Source organism: Lepus europaeus, chromosome 22, assembly GCF_033115175.1.
Source record: "Lepus europaeus isolate LE1 chromosome 22, mLepTim1.pri, whole genome shotgun sequence".
NCBI classification, from domain to species: Eukaryota; Metazoa; Chordata; class Mammalia; order Lagomorpha; family Leporidae; genus Lepus; species Lepus europaeus.
Window position 1 is genome coordinate 34,437,339 of NC_084848.1, and position 17,145 is coordinate 34,454,483.

The following is a 17,145-nucleotide window of genomic DNA, read 5'->3' on the forward strand; positions in this document are numbered from 1 at the left end:
AGTTGGTCCTCCATATCTATGGATTCAACTAACTATGGCTCAAAAATATTTGGAAAACCACTTGTCTCTGCACTGAACATATACAGACTATTTTTTCCTTGACATTTTTCTCTAAACAATACAGTAAAACAACTATTTACAAAACATTTACATTGCAAGTAATCTAGTGATTATTTCCAACATACAGGAGAATGTGTGCACGTTATATGCAAATACTATACCATTTTATATGAGGGACTAGGCATTTGAGGATTTTGGTGTCATGGGGGTCTTGGAACCAAGTGATGACTATTTATGGAAAAAAATTCAAGCTACTACATATTAAATTTTGACTATACATCCTTAATATCATGGCATTTAGTATATATCTCAGGACTAGAATAATAATGAAATTCAAGTAACAAAGTTATACTCGAACATTCTATTATAGCAATATTTGTGTATATGTTAATGAAGGAAAAACAGAGAAATCCTCATAGGCAATATTTACTTTTGATCTAACAATTTTTTTTCATTTATTGATTACATTGATTTATTATAACATTGGTTATGAAACATGGATTTTGTTGGAAATCAATTAAATTGAACTCATTCATTTATTAATTCATACGTATGTACATAATCAGTCAGAAATCCTTGTGCTTTGGTTGAAGTATTTAGGTCAATATGGAACATTTTTTTGAATGTTGTAAAACTGTTGTATTCAAGGGCCATGCTGGATAGCATTAACATTGTTGTTAATTTTAGTGGAAACTGTATTTAAGCTCCATACCTCCTCTTCCCACTCCCCAGCAGCTTGCCCCAAATGGATATGTATATATAACAAATTAATTTCTATAGTTTAACACAATCTACTATTGTAATGAAACAATTTATGAAAGGAATGTTGCAACTTAGGGTGGGTTATGGTTGTCCTTCCCTGAAAAAAACAATTGTTAATGTTTAAATAAACAACAACAATAAAAATGTCACAAACACACACACACAAGAAAAAGAACACACACACCAACAAAGTGGGGGGATACAAAATAATATCAAATGTTTAAGTTATTCTCTTTTGGCCCAGATTGTTCAACTAGTTTTAAATATACTGGAATGAAGAATTTAAACTAGAATATAAGATTCTTATATGCTTTTTTACTCAGAAGTCATATTAAAGAACAATTCTGGACCAAATGGGGAATAAATTCATGACTATTTAAAGAAAACAATACAGGGAAGAAGACATGAGAGTAAGGAAAAGAAAAGGAAGAGAAAGAAGTTTGAGGGTGTAAATCTAGACGGTGTAAAAGAAAGTAAGGGCTTACAGAAGGGGATAATATGTGCATGGAAAATGTTCTGCTATTTTTTTATTGAAAATTCATACCAAGAGGGTAAGGATGACTAATGAACTTGCTGCAAAATAAATAAGCAAGTTGGCATACTATGGAATGAAAATAAGTGTAACTATACTACTACAGCCTTAAAGGAGAAAAGAAACAAACACTAGTAGACAAATTAATAGACAAGCTTAATAGAGAAACTACATTTTAAAAAGTGATTCAAGGAACACAAGAAAAAGCTAAAAGAGAAAAATCTGAGAGAGAGAAGAAAAGAAAAGAGGAAAATGTTGGAAGACAAAAAATAGAGTTCAAAGAAGTCAAATGGAAGTCAAGAAAGTCTTCAACAAGATGTAGAAACAGAAGGAGCCCAAACCCATAGCGCAAAGCAATGTTTGCGAATGGAAAGTAGCTCCTTTGATCAGTAATAGTTACTCTTAAGTCGTAGCCTCTATTCCTCCAGAGTTCATCTTTAAGCCCTTCCAATCTAGAGTGGAGCTAGTGTATGGATAGAAACAAGAGATTTACAATGAACAAAGCAGTTCAGATGAGTAGTTCAAATTGTCTTATAAAATGTCCCAACAGATTTATATGTTTATTATATACATTGAATAATGTATATAATTGAGATGATAGTGAGGACCTAGCTGGTTTTACCAAAAAATACCCAAACCAAACCAAAACAACAGCAAAACAACCTTCAGCGGCTTAAAATAAAAAAGAAACATTCATAACATGAATTTAATAAAGACATCCAAGGGTTGCTTTGTGGCACCTTAGTTTAGAAATAAATATACTTAAAACAGCTTTATTTAGAGAAGCTTGGGTGACAAAAATTGTTATTTGAATCTGGACACTGAACAAAATTCACAACAGTATAACCAATGTATTCCCATTTATATTACATTGGCTTTGTGAATCAGATTTGGGGAAATTATTTATCACTTTTAAAATCAATTAATTGTAAAATTTACTTTACTTTGGTCATCTTGAGTATATTTATATCCATTAAAGAAAACAAGCTTTAAAAAACTTTGTTTACTATTTATGCATGTAACAAATGAACTTCTATCTTGTACTATGAAACTGATCATCCTTATAACACTTACTCGCAGCATTAAATCTCAATATAAAGATTTTACCTAACTCACAATGTAATGGTATTTACTTCAGAGAATTAAATTGAAATATAACTATAATTATTGCTCTCACTTATATGGAATATAAAGAAGAGAACAGAATCTGTCTCAAGTTTTTTGTTTTTCTCTTACCATTGCTTTACTTAATGAGAAAAAGAGGAAAGCCTGAAAACAAAACTAAGATTTTGACCTATTATAAAAGTTGTCAGGGATCAAAATGAAGGACTGAACGAATGATATGGTATAAGATTACTTACTATTTTATTCTATTGGGACATGTTATTTGATTATAATTAACATCTAACTTTATGGTGTTGGCAAATTACCTTTTCAGTTGGATCAAAAGTAAAATAAAACGTATAAACAGTATATTATATTAAAGCCAATGGAGGAAATTAAAAACACAAGAGATTTACTAATGACGGAGGTATTCATTTACTAATCAGGATTGCTCTGAAACATCAAATAATTCATTTCAACATATGTTTACATGTGTAATGTAATTTTCGCTGAAGATCACACTGTCCATTAAAAAATCTTAAGATATGAAACAGAGAACAGAAGGGAGAGCACATAATAAATGGTGAGGAACAAAAGTGAAAATGCCTTTAAAAAAGGTGAGATAATTTTAACAAACAACCACAATCTTTAAATACAGTTAGAGAAATCACTTACCTTATGCTTAGGTCATAACAAGAATAGCACAGTGTTTAAAGTCAGCTCTTCATTATGGGAGGTACAATTGAAAGCCATAGGTTATAATAACATGAATTGCTACACAGAAATGAAGACGTTTTCAGCCCAACATGAAAAGCTAACTCTTATGGGAGAACATTTCCACTTACATGTAATGAACATGAAGAACGGTGGGTGTAAACATCAAAACACACCAAAACACAACTCTCACGTCAAAAAGTGAGAGATGGCCCAATCTCTTAGGACACAGATCTCATCTGTGACCATAATTTGTGACATATAAAGGAAGGCACATCACTCTAACAGTGAAAGATGCATGCATAATGTATAATTATCCACGTACCTCCCCACCTCCTACCCCATTTATGACACACAAGCCCACTAAGATACAGGGAAAGAATGTAGTGCCAAGCTATTATGAAGAAAGCAGGACACACGGAAGCGCAGCAGTGGTCATGTGATTTGAGAGGTGTTCTTCCCTTAAACCATCCCATCACCATGCTTATTTTAAAGAAGCCAGGAAAAGATTCCCTTTCAAAGCTGCAGTAGCTACGAGCCCCCAGCTTGAAGCTAGTGTGTGGAATTTTGATCACCGTTCCCTGCGATGTCAGGGGCTCTCCAGTGGAAGCCGGTTGTGTAACATCAGTTAGTGAGGTATGAATGTGTGAATAACAAACATCCTTTCCCTTCTGCATGTCACAGAAGTAAGGGAGGAGAGAAACATAGAATCAAACCCATGTTAAGGATAGGTTCAGAACAATATAAGGATGTCTAACTATTAAGATGGATGTTTGTAGGTTAACACAAATGAGGTTTCTCAAAAACTTCCTCTATTTTGCTGCTCACCAGGCTAACTGGATTCTCTCTCCTGTAAATGCTATCTAGAATGGCTCATATTGAAGACCTGAGTAGCTGCTCAGATGGGGTCTAAGACAAAAATAAAAGAAGTGTTCTTTGATGGACATAAAGAAAATTCTTTCTATTTTTAGCATGACTTTACATTAGACACGGAGCTTCTATACATCTGCTTACATAAGTAACCAGAAATTCTATGGGTTAAAAAATACAATTCTAAATTTAATTTTTTTTGCATTGTTGAAAGCAAACAACAAAAAAGGCTACCTACTTAGAAACTAAGTTTTCTGTTTACTTTTCTATACTATCAGTAAAACTTATTTAACACGTGCTGTTCCTGTCAATAGGATCATATCAACTTAGGAAAAATTTCTACATTGCTTTCCTGTTATTGATGACAGTAACTAGTTAACGTCATCTAACTTTTTTTTTTAATATGAGATGAATTCTGATTCATGTGTGGCATCTTCAATTTCGTTGGCAGATTTGCAACTATTCAAAGATCATGTACTCACACTATCATTTTCTCTCCTCCATTCTATTCTTAGCAGGCCAGGCCAGAATAGCTTGACCTTCACTTTAGCATGGCTTTAGTATTTCAGGCTCTGGATCCTCCCATAATCTGTTTCCTCATGAAAAAATAAAGATGTTGTGACTCAAAGGAGATAATACATGCATCAGTGATTTTTAAGCTATAAAGATGGAAATAAGTATCAGTAGTTGTTATGATCACTGGCATCATTGACACTTTTGAGAAAATTCTGATTACACAACTTTCTCATTATAAGAAGCAAGCTCTTATTCTTGACCCAAAGAGAAAGGAGAAAAATCCATTGAGTTATGTTTATTCCATGGGAACTGGCCCAAAATTTTTAGAAAGGTCATAGCCATAAGTCCAAGTGTATAGTAGGAATGTAAACCATATAATGTAAGGTATGGAGCAAAGTCTGAACTAGCTCTTAAGATTTCGATTGCACCAGCTGCAAAAATATTTCCTGTGTTTCTCAATCAGAAATAATATCTTCTTTATCTAAACTCTTGAGATACAATTTATCTGCCATAAAACTCATTCATTTTACATAGTTTGATGATTTTTAATAAATTTACATTGTTGTACAACCTTTACCACAAGCTAGGATAAGGTTTCCCTAAATTCTTAAAGTATCTTATTAAATCTTGTTATAGGATTTATCATAGTTACTCATATTCCAATTACTGTTATGGGTCCCCAGTTAGACTTGGTTCTTGGAGAGAAGGGACCATGACCTTAATTCTCTTTATATTTCTTAGTATGTCAAATATAATGCTTTGTCAGGGTAAAGAAATATTTACCAATAGTAAGTCCAATAGGTTTTTTTTTTTTTTTGCAGTAATTATTTGTCCCTTTTAATCTCAGCAGACTAAAATTTTTTTATGATACATGTATGATCATACCTACCCCTGGACCATGCAAAGCTGTTTCATCAGCTTATAAGGTGTATTTACTTATTTGGGCTTGAATGTAGTTAAGAGAATATTAAAAGAGTAAAGATTATAGCTATGAGTTATTTGAATATCCTCAGAATGATTTAAAGAATTTAGAAAAGACATTACTATTCATATTACTTAAGGCTAATTAAATAGTAATCTTTAGAGTTCAACAAAAGTTTTTTTTTTTTTAATGCCAAAATTTCAGGTCAGGTTAAGATTTCTTATTTTCTAAAAGAACAGAATATTCCACATTTCATATGGTCCAGGTCACTAGGAATGACACAGATATGAGATTTACAGATGATAAAATTTTTTTGATGTCTTATGGTCCTTTTTGAATTTTTTATACCTCAACTAAAGTTATTCAAGAATAATTTGGCTTTTAAGTTTTATCAAAACTTCATTTTGAGTAACATTAACTCATAGAAATAAAGCATAAGAGGGTAGAGCAATGGGGCCCATTGGCATTTATCCAGAAACAGGAGAAAAGAAAGGTTTGATTTAAATAACACTAAGCCAATAACTCTACAATCTTAGACTCTTAAATTCCAGTTCACTTCACTTCTCACTTACACAAAAATGGAGAACTGGTCTAGAAAAGCTTTCTTCAGTGGTTCCATTCATCACTTTACTAGAATAAATTAAGATACAAGTATTTGGCTCATTTGAGCGTAATGGTAACATTTGCATTTAATTAGATTTATGATATCACAACACATATTCAACTGTAGAACTAAAAGAATTCTGGCTTATTCATGACATGAAGGGTGTCATCATAGAGGAAAAATGTCCTTGGGAATCCAGTGGTATGGTTTCCAATACTGATTTTTACTCTTCCTGTGAGGCCTTCAACATGACATTCAACATTCAGAACTTTAATTTCCTTCTCCATAAAATGGAGAAAATTAAATAGGATAATGTAAGTGAAATGAAAAGAGCAATACAAATCTAAGTCAGATTTTTAAAACATTTACAGTCTATACAGGTATAATCTGGGGCAGAGAGGGATATGAAATCTGTATACCTTAAATAAAATTTTAAAAAATTTAAAAAAAGATTTTACTCCAGATCATGCTATGAATCAATGACAAGTAATGGGCTCTAACTGCCAATTCTAGACTGGGGCTTCAGAAAACGGCTCAGTAAAGGTCTAAGGCAGCTCTCTGCAAGGTTTAATCAAGTGCTGCAGTGTCTGACTCTAACCAAGTTATCTCTTTTTTACAAATCCTGGTTTCCTCATGTGCAAAATAAGGATATTTTCAGAGGTTTTAAATGAAGTTGATAGGTCCTTTGAGAGAATCTGTGGATAAAAGTAAAGGGTCCATTCACTGGGATGGAGAAATAAAAATTACGATCTTTATATTCAGTAATCTAACTAATACTTATTATTTTATTTCATTACGAGGTTAGTAAATAAACCATAGTAATATGAACAGAAACTTTTACTTCAAGTGGTTATGGATATCTATTTGTGTTTACCATGATTTTAAATTATAGTAGATACCAGACCTGCATCTAGAGTTTATTTAATGTATTTCCAAAGAGGCAAGCATAATTAAATCACAATTTGATTTTAAAAAATATTTCATCATGATTTAAATTTACTGTTATTTTTTATAATCCCATGTATTTTATTTTATACATTTAAACTTGTTTTTTTCTGAAAAGATTTCTGTAGGATTTGACAGAGTACCAATCCCATGGCAGAAAAAAGGTTAAAAGATTCTGAACAAGATAACTTCCAAGATTCTTTTATCTATAGGATTTTGTGGCTCTAAGATACTTTTTCCACCTCCGTTTGCTATCTTTTATCCAATGGTGCATTTAAAGGAGTCATCCATTTTTTTGGAAAAAAATAGTTACAGAATTAACCAGCTGCCCATTTAATAGACCAGAACAAGAAACAAAAAAGGAACATAATTACTTAGAAAAGTTATAAGTAAAATTCTGAGTCACTTGCTCTTTCCCCCTCGATTTAGATGATTAATTAAGTAGAATAATTATTTAACAGTCATCACATTTAAAACCCTATATTCAAAAGCGATCTCACACACACATACACACACACATTCATAATTAATTATTCTTTGAACTCTTAGTCACTTGTTGCTCACAGATAGAGTGCAACAACATGATCTATTACCTATGTATAATATGAGCCTTTGTAGGCATATAAACAATTTATAAGGAAAACAATTTCATAAATATTTCCGGAGGACAATTCTTAAATGCTTTTCCCGGTGTCATACAAATTTATATTGTCTTACATTCCACTGAGCTTTCCTAATGCCTTGGTTAATGTGAAGAATTCCTTTTTTTTTCCCCAGTGCTGACCTCCTTTAAGGAAGCTGAAACTGGCAGGTTACACAGAGGTATACTGAATTATAATGACCACTGGAAAGCAAATATTACTTATTCATATATCGGTAACTTGGTGAGTTCCTTATTTGTTCTTTAAGAGAATATTATAACATGCAGAACATACATAAGAATGGAACTCGTTATCACCATGATGAATGTTGAAATGAATTTGCAGACAGATCAATTGATTAATAAGAAAAAAAATCAACTGAATCATCAGTTGGACAGAATCCTCATTTCTATGATATATAATAATTTACATTATCATTTGTATATTACAACAAATTCCTTACCAATTTTACCTGATAATTTCATGGCCTGGTAGCACCTATTAACAGAATTTATGTCTGTTATTCAAATGCTCATTTGAAATTGTCCCCTAGTTTATATCTTCAGTTTTATATGCAATTGTATGCAATTCCTGCTGTGGCTACTTTAGACTGCACATTTTGTTTTTACTATAGTGTTAAAACAGTAGTTTACCATATTCAAAACTGGAATAAATTTATTTGAAAATTACATTATTTCTTTTAAAAATCTTATCTAATGCATTTTATTACATTGTATTATTCCAAAGGCTTAATGCACAGTAGATTTTTGTAGTTTTCTTTTTCGTCCAAGTCTAATGAAAACCCAATTTGAAGATTAACTTTTTCAATTGAAAAAGTCCCAAGGTAGTCAGAACAAAGTAATACCATCAAAGAAATATAATATGATATAGCATATTATATAAGATAAATATTTGACTTTGTATTGATATGTAACCAGGCATTACATTTTATTGGTGACATTTCATTTTAGATGCCTTTTAAAAAATGAGGCAGCTAAATAATCTTGTATAAGGAAGTCAGAAGACAGGATATTTTTTCTTAGAACCTGTTAAATTTAGGTTTATATGTAGTCTGAGTTGTTTCAGTCCACTTTGCCTTATAAAATCTGCATTTGCTTCATCCATACTACTGGTTCTACTCTCTCATACTAGTATAAATTCACCTTCACAAATCTCACATTCTTAAAAGAGCAAGACAGGTCAGATTACTTTAGATTTGTATACATTTTTTTTCTTAACATGTGCTAATTTGATCTACTAAAGCTAGAGACTCATACATGTAAATGAATCTTTCTGTAAGTAGACAAAATACAGAAAGTTATGCTACCTATATGATCTGGTTAAATTATGTAATATTTAAAGCATCAGTTTTCATCTCTAGAAAAATCAGGACAAGAATACTATTCATTTATTGAACAAATACTTCTTCAGCACCTACCCAATGCCAGGCCCTGACCTAGGTATAGGGAGTCAAGCATGAATAAGATTGACAAGGGCTTTGAAAACTTGGAATTTAAACTAGTATATAAATAAGACAGTTTTAGATAGCATTAGGTATTCTAAAAAAATACATAGTAATGGCAGAAAAAGTGAGTAGTAATATGGACTAGCTATTTCAGATAAAATGAATAAGGAAGGCTTCCTGAATAAGTATCATTTTAGTTAAGACCCAGTCAGATGAAGATCGCGGAAAAGAAGTTTCCAAGCAGAGGAAATAGCTGGTAGCATATAAAGGCCCAAATGATTTGAGTCCCCACCAAAAAAATTATTGTGAGGATTAAATAAACTAATGCAAATAGAGCACTTGTCACTATAACTGACATTCAATAAAGAATATGTATTATTCTGATGACAAGACTGTGAATGAAAATGATTATGGCTATGATTATGACACCAACTACTAAAATCCAGGCACTGGAACTATTTTCCTCAATCTTTCCTAGTCTCGAACTATTTGCAACCTCTTCCAAACCAAAGAAAACTACTGTAATCGTTTACAAGGGCAAAAGATTGGTAATAAAAAGAGACACAAGGTGCTAAGACTTAGGATTCCAGTAAAGCAAAACAAAAATGTCTTTTGGAAAAAATCGTATTTCATCAAAATCAATGAAGGCCTCTCCTAAAAGGGAATACCTCTTTGTTGTTCTTTATCGAAGTTTTAAAAAAACAAATTTCTGCATAAAGGCCCTTGTGATACCAGAATGCTATTGTTTCATAATATCTACTACACTTATCAGAAGTCTCAGGGCCAGAGCTATGGATCAGTGGGTTAAAGCCCCAGCCTGCAGTGCTGGAATCCCATATGGGCGCTGGTTCAAGTCCCGGCTGCTCTACTTCTGATCCAGCTCCCTGCTAATGTGCCTGGGAAAGCAGACAAGGTTGGGCCAAGTCCCAGGGCCACTATACCCATGTAGGAGATCTGGAATAAGCCCCTGGTTCCTGGCTTTGGATTGGATCAGCTCTGGCCATTGTGATCATTTGGGAAGTGAACCAGCGGATGGAAGACCTTCTCTCTCTGTCTCTACCTCTCTCTGTAACTGTTTCAAATAAATAAAAATAAATCTTAAAAAAAAGAGAAATCTGATAACTGGCTCTGTACTTTCAAAGTGTTATGGCATTTTCAAAATTTATGGAAAAACATACCACATGGGATATAATAACTGTCAAACTAGTCAGTGTTTATATATCCAATATATATCTATGGTAGAGTGGCTCAGGTGGGGTGCACCAAAGTAGTTTTGAAATATCTTGCCTGTTATTAGCCAGTTAATTTTATTGCTCTTTGGGCACAATCACAGTAAAATGATAAAATATAGGACATATGGATATATATGACTTGTAATTCTACACAGAATACACACATATATGCACATTTAGTGCATTTATACACGTGTCTGTGTAACCTCTCTCCATTAGTGCATACCAAAAATCCTTACAGTTATAAGTAGAATAAAAACATGTTATGTAGTGCATGGAACCTACTCTAGGATTGATCACATACTAGGCCATAAAGCAAGTCTCAGCAAATTCAAAAGAATTAGAATCATACAATGCAGCTTCTCAGACCATAGTGGAATGAAGTTGGAAATTAGCAACTCAGGAATCCCTAGAGCGCATGCAAACACATGGAGATTGAACAACATGCTCCTGAATGGACACTGGGTCATAGAAGAAATCAAAAGAGAAATCAAAAACTTTCTGGAAGTAAATGAGGATAACAGCACAACATACCAAAACTTATGGGATACGGCAAAAGCAGTGTTAAGAGGAAAGTTTATAGCAATAGGTGCCTACATGAAGAAATTGGAGAGGCACCAAATAGATGAGCTTTCAATGCATCTCAAGGATATAGAAAAACTGCAGCAAACCAGACCCAAATCTAGCAGGAGAAGAGAAATAATTAAAATCAGAGAAGAAACCAACAGGATTGAATCCAAAAAAATTACAAAAAAATCAGCCAAGCGAAGAGCTGGTTTTTTGAAAAAATAAACAAAATTGACACCCCATTGGCCCAACTAACTAAAAAAAGAAGAGAAAAGACCCAAATCAATAAAATCAGAGATGAAAAAGGAAATGTAACAACAGACACCACAGAAATAAAAAGAATCACCAGAAATTACTACAAAGAGTTGTATGCCAGCAAACAGGGAAATCTATCAGAAATGGATAGATTCCTGGACACATGCAACTTACCTAAATTGAACCAGGAAGACATAGAAAATCTAAACAGATCCATAACTGAGACAGAAATTGAAATAGTAATAAAGGCCCTCCCAAGAAAGAAAAGCCCAGGACCAGATGGATTCACTGCTGAATTCTACCAGACATTTAAAGAATTAACTCCAATTCTTCTCAAACTGTTTAGAACAATCGAAAAAGAGGGAATCCTCCCAAATTCTTTCTATGAAGCCAGCATCACCTTAATCACTAAGATGGAGAAAGATGCAGCATTGAAAGAAAATTACAGACCAACATCCCTGATGAACACAGACACAAAAATCCTCAATAAAATTCTGGCCAATAGAATGCAACAACACATCAGAAAGATTATCCACCCAGATCAAGTGGGATTTATCCCTGGTATGCAGGGATGGTTCAGTGTTCGCAAATCAATGTGATACACCACATTAACAAACTGCAGAAGAAAAACCATATGATTACCTCAATAGATGCAGAGAAAGCATTCGATAAAATTCAACACCCTTTCATGATGAAAACTCTAAGCAAATTGGGTATAGAAGGAACATTCCTCAATACAATCAAAGCAATTTATGAAAAACCCACGGCCAGCATCCTATTGAATGGGGAAAAGTTGGAAGCATTTCCACTGAGATCTGGAACCAGACAGGGATGCCCACTCTCACCACTGCTATTCAATATAGCTTGGAGGCTGGTGCCACGGCTCAATAGGCTAATCCTCCGCATGTGGTGCCGGAACACCGGGTTCTAGTCCCGGTCGGGGCGCCGGATTCTCTCCCGGCTGCTCCTCTTCCTGTCCAGCTCTCTGCTGTGGCCCGGTAGTGCAGTGGAGGATGGCCAAAGTCCTTTGGCCCTGCACCTGCATGGGAGACCAGGAGAAGCACCTGGCTCCTGGCTTTGGATCAGTGTGGTGCACCGGCCGTAGCGTGCCTGCCGCGGCGGCCATTGGGGGGTGAACCAACAGAAAAGGAAGACCTTTCCCTCTGTCTCTCTCTCACTGTCCAGTCTGCCTGTCAAAAACAAAAAAACAAACAAACAAACAAAACAAAACAAAACAACAACAACAACAACAAAAATAAACCAAATATAGTTCTGGAAGTTTTAGCCAGAGATATTAGGCAAGAAAAAGAAATTAAAGGGATACAAATTGGGAAGGAAGAAGTCAAACTATCCCTCTTTGCAGATGATATGATTCTTTATTTAGGGGATCCAAAGAACTCTACTAAGAGACTATTGGGACTCACAGAAGAGTTTGGCAAAGTAGCAGGATATAAAATCAATGCACAAAAATCAACAGCCTTTGTATACACAGGCAATGCCACGGCTGAGAAAGAACTTCTAAGATCAATCCCACTCACAATAGCCACAAAAACAATCAAATACCTTAGAATAAACTTAACCAAGAACGTTAAAGATCTCTACAATGAGAATTAAAAAATCTTAAAGAAAGAAATAGAAGAAGATACCAAAAAATGGAAAAATCTTCCATGCTCATAGATTGGAAGAATCAATATCATCAAAATGTCCATTCTCCCAAAAGCAATTTATAGACTCAATGCAATACCAATCAAAATACCAAAGACGTTCTTTGCAGATCTGGAAAAAATGATACTGAAATTCATATGGAGACACAGGGGACCTCGAATAGCTAAAGCAACCTGTACAACAAAAACAAACCGGAGGCATCACAATACCAGATTTCAGGACATACTACAGGGCAGTTGTTATCAAAACAGCATGGTACTGGTACAGAAATAGATGGATAGACCAATGGAACAGAATAGGAACACCAGAAATCGATCCAAACATCTACAGCCAACTTATATTTGATCAAGGATCTAAAACCAACTCCTGGAGTAAGGACAGTCTATTCAATAAATGGTGCTGGGCAAACTGGATTTCCATGTGCAGAAGCATGAAGCAAGACCCCTACCTTACACCTTACACAAAAATCCACTCAACATGGATTAAAGATCTAAATCTACGACCCGGCACCATCAAATTATTAGAGAACATTGGAGAAACCCTGCAAGATAAAGGCACAGGCAAAGACTTCTTGGAAAAGACCCTGGAGGCACAGGCAGCCAAAGCCAAAATTAACTACTGGGATTGCATCAAATTGAGAAGTTTCCGTACGGCAAAAGAAATAGTCAGGAAACTGAAGAGGCAACCAACAGAATGGGAAAAAATATTTGCAAACTATGCAACAGATAAAGGATTAATAACCAGGATCTACAAAGAGATCAAGAAACTCCACAACAACAAAACAAACAACCCACTTAAGAGATGGGCCAAGGACCACAATAGACATTTTTCAAAAGAGGAAATCCAAATGGCCAACAGACACATGAAAAAATGTTCAGGATCACTAGCATTCAGGGAAATGCAAATTAAAACCACAATGAGGTTTTACCTCACCCCCATTAGAATGGCTCACATTCAGAAATCTACCAACAACAGATGCTGGCAAGGATGTGGGGAAAAAGGGACACTAACCCAGTGTTGGTAGGAATGCAAACTGCTAAAGCCACTATGGAAGTCAGTCTGGAGATTCCTCAGAAACCTGAATATAACCCTACCATACAACCCAGCCATCCCACTTCTTGGAATTTACCCAAAGGAAATTAAATTGGCAAACACAAAAGCTGTCTGCACCTTAATGTTTATTGCAGCTCAATTCACAATAGCTAAGACGTGGAATCAACCTAAATACCCATCAATAGTAGACTGGATAAAGAAATTATGGGACATGTACTCTATAGAATACTATACAGCAGTCAAAAACAATGAAACCTAGTCATTGGCAACAAGACGGAGGAATCTGGAAAACATGCTGAGTGAATTAAGCCAGTCCCAATGGGACAAATATCATATGTTCTCCCTGATTGGTGACAACTAACCAAGCACCAAAAAGGAAACCTGTTTACGTGAAATGGACACTATGAGAAACAGTGACTTGATCAGCCCTTGTCCTGACTGTTGATGTACAATGTAATACTTTATCCCTTTTAGTATTTTTTTTTGTTTCACTTAATACTATTGTTTGAACTCTGTAATTAACACACAACTATTCTTAAGTGTTGAAATTTAACTGAAGTGATCTCTGTTAAATATGAGTGGGAATAAGAGAGGGAGGAGATGTACAATTTGGGACATGCTCACTCGGACTTGCCCCAAACGGTAGAGTTAGAAACGTGCCAGGGGATTCCAATACAATCCCATCAAGGTGGCATGTACCAATGCCATCGCACTAGTCCAAGTGATCAATTTCTGTTCATAGTTGATCATAATGATAAGACTAAGAGTCAAAGGGATCACATAAACAAGACTAGTGTCTGCTAATACTAACTGATAGAATCAAAAAGGGAGAGAAAGATCCAACATGGGAAGTGGGATACACAGCAAACTCATAGAATGGCAGATGTCCTAAATAGCACTCTGGCCTCAGAATCAGCCCTTAAGGCATTCAGATCTGGCTGAAGAGCCCATGAGAGTATTTTAGGCATGGAAAGCCAAGACACTCTGGCAAAACAAACAAACAAACAAAACAAAATACCAAAACCTAATGAAAGATCTCTGGTTTGAGATCCCAGTGGAAAGAACGGGCCATCAAAGAAGGAGGTACCTTTCTCTGAAGGGAGGAGAGAACTTCCACTTTGACTATGACCTTGTCTAAATAAGATTGGAGTCGGTGAACTCAAAAGGCTTCCATGGCCTTGGCAACTCATGACAAGATACTAGGGTGATTACTGACGCCATAAACAAGAGTGTCAATTGTTAAGTCAACAGCAGGAGTCACTGTGCACTTATTCCTCATGTAGGATCTCTGTCCTTAATATGTTCTACATTGTGAATTAATGCTATAACTAGTACTCAAACAGTATTTTACACTTTGTGTTTCTGTGTGGGTGCAAACTGTTGAAATCTTTACTTAATATATGCTAAATTGATATCCTGTATATAAAGAGAATTGAAAATGGATCTTGATGTGAATGGAATGGGAGAGGGAGCGAGCGAGGGGAGGGTTGCTGGTGGGAGGGAAGTTATGGGGGGAAAAAGCCATTGTAATCCATAAGCTGTACTTTGGAAATTTATATTTATTTAAAAAAAAGAAAAAAAACATTCTATGTATGTGAAAGAACATAATTCTAATTTTCTACCATATAATATATTGGTCTTATGTAAAGACAACTCTATGTAAAGAAAACTTGAGCTTTGTCACAATTCCCAATTGCTTAAAATATGCTAAAATATTTGATTTATAAAACATTAACATTTATTACTTCTAGGTGATCAGCATATGGGTATTTGTTATATTATCTGTTCCTGGTATATATTTGAAATATTTCATTAAAAACAGGAACTGAAAAAGAAAAAAAAGCAAAATGATTCACCACAGGATATAGCTATGAGTCTGGCAATATTCATAAATCCTTTACTTTAAAATTCTAAAATTTAGAAATTGGGGTCATTTAATATTCTTTTGAATTCTTTATTCTAAGAATAAACACAATGACAACTTTTTCACTTAAATATTTTTCATTATTGTTTTCCTTCAGTAAGTATTATTGAACTGAGAATGTTGTTATAACCATTGTTCTACAGTTTCATGATTTAATAATTTTTTCCCTTTACTTTTTCAGGGTGTTCATATGTTTCTCAGGTGTTACATGAGGAATACAATCAAGTCATACTCTGCAGAATCTCATCTCCCAGAACTTTCCAACTCTAAAATGAATATACTGGCTCTTCTTGAAATTCTTCCACAAAAGGAATTCTTCAATGAAAATTCTTTGTTTTATATATGTTTACTTCCTATAGATCTTACATTATTTGTAGACCTGCCTATTTTTTGCTTTCTTCTCCAATGTATTCCCCTCATTTTTCCTTTCCTTTTTTTAAAATTTATTTGAAAGAGTTACAGAGAGAGAGAAAGAGAGAGAAAGGTCTTCTGTCCACTGGTTCACTCCCCAATTTGCTGCAATGGCGGGAGCTGTGCCGATCTGAAGCCCGTAGTCAGGAACTTCTTCAGGTCTCCCATGTGAGTGCAGGGGCCCAAGCACTTGGGCCATCTTCTACTGCTTTCCATAGCAGAGAGCTGGATCGGAAGAGGAGCAACTGGGACACGAACTGGCACCCACATAGGATGCTGGTGCTGCAGGTTGGGGCTTTAACCTGCTGTGCCACAGTGCCAGCTCCCTCCTTTCCTGAACTGTTAACAGGAGTTGGGAGGAGTTCAAAAAAGATTTTTATTTTCTCTTATTTACATTCTTCACAGAACATGTAGAACACACATTATTTAAGATGAAAAATAGAAACTCTTATTGAAAATAAAAAAATTGATTTTTAAATTTAAACTAAATTTAAATTTATGTATTTGAAAGGCAACACATAGAGAGATCAATCTTCCATCTTGTGGTTTATTTTCTAAATGGCCACGGTGGCCAGGGCTGGGCCAGGATGAAGCTAGAGTGTCATCCATGTCTCCCGCATCGGTGCAGGGGCCCAAGGAGTTAGGCCATCTTCCTCTGCTTTCCCAGACACATTATCTGGGACCTGGATGGAAGCGGGGCAGCAGCTGCTTGAATCCGCACTCATGGGATGCCGATATTGCAGGCAGTTACAGCTTAACTGGCTGTGCCACAACACCAGCCTCCCTCCACTTGCTTTCAATCCAGATTCTTACTAATGTATACCCTGAGAAGTATCAGGTGATGGCCCAATTACCATGTAGAAGACCCAGATTGAGTATTGGGCTCTTGGCTTTAGCTTTGCC

The 17,145-nt window shown here is 35.0% G+C and overlaps 1 protein-coding gene across 2 annotated transcripts in view; it reads right to left on the reverse strand.

The window, feature by feature from the left end:
• GPHN (gephyrin) overlaps positions 1-17,145 on the reverse strand; it is a 539,761-nt gene that overhangs the window by 152,126 nt on the left and 370,490 nt on the right. The gene's annotated exons all lie outside the window — the stretch shown is intronic.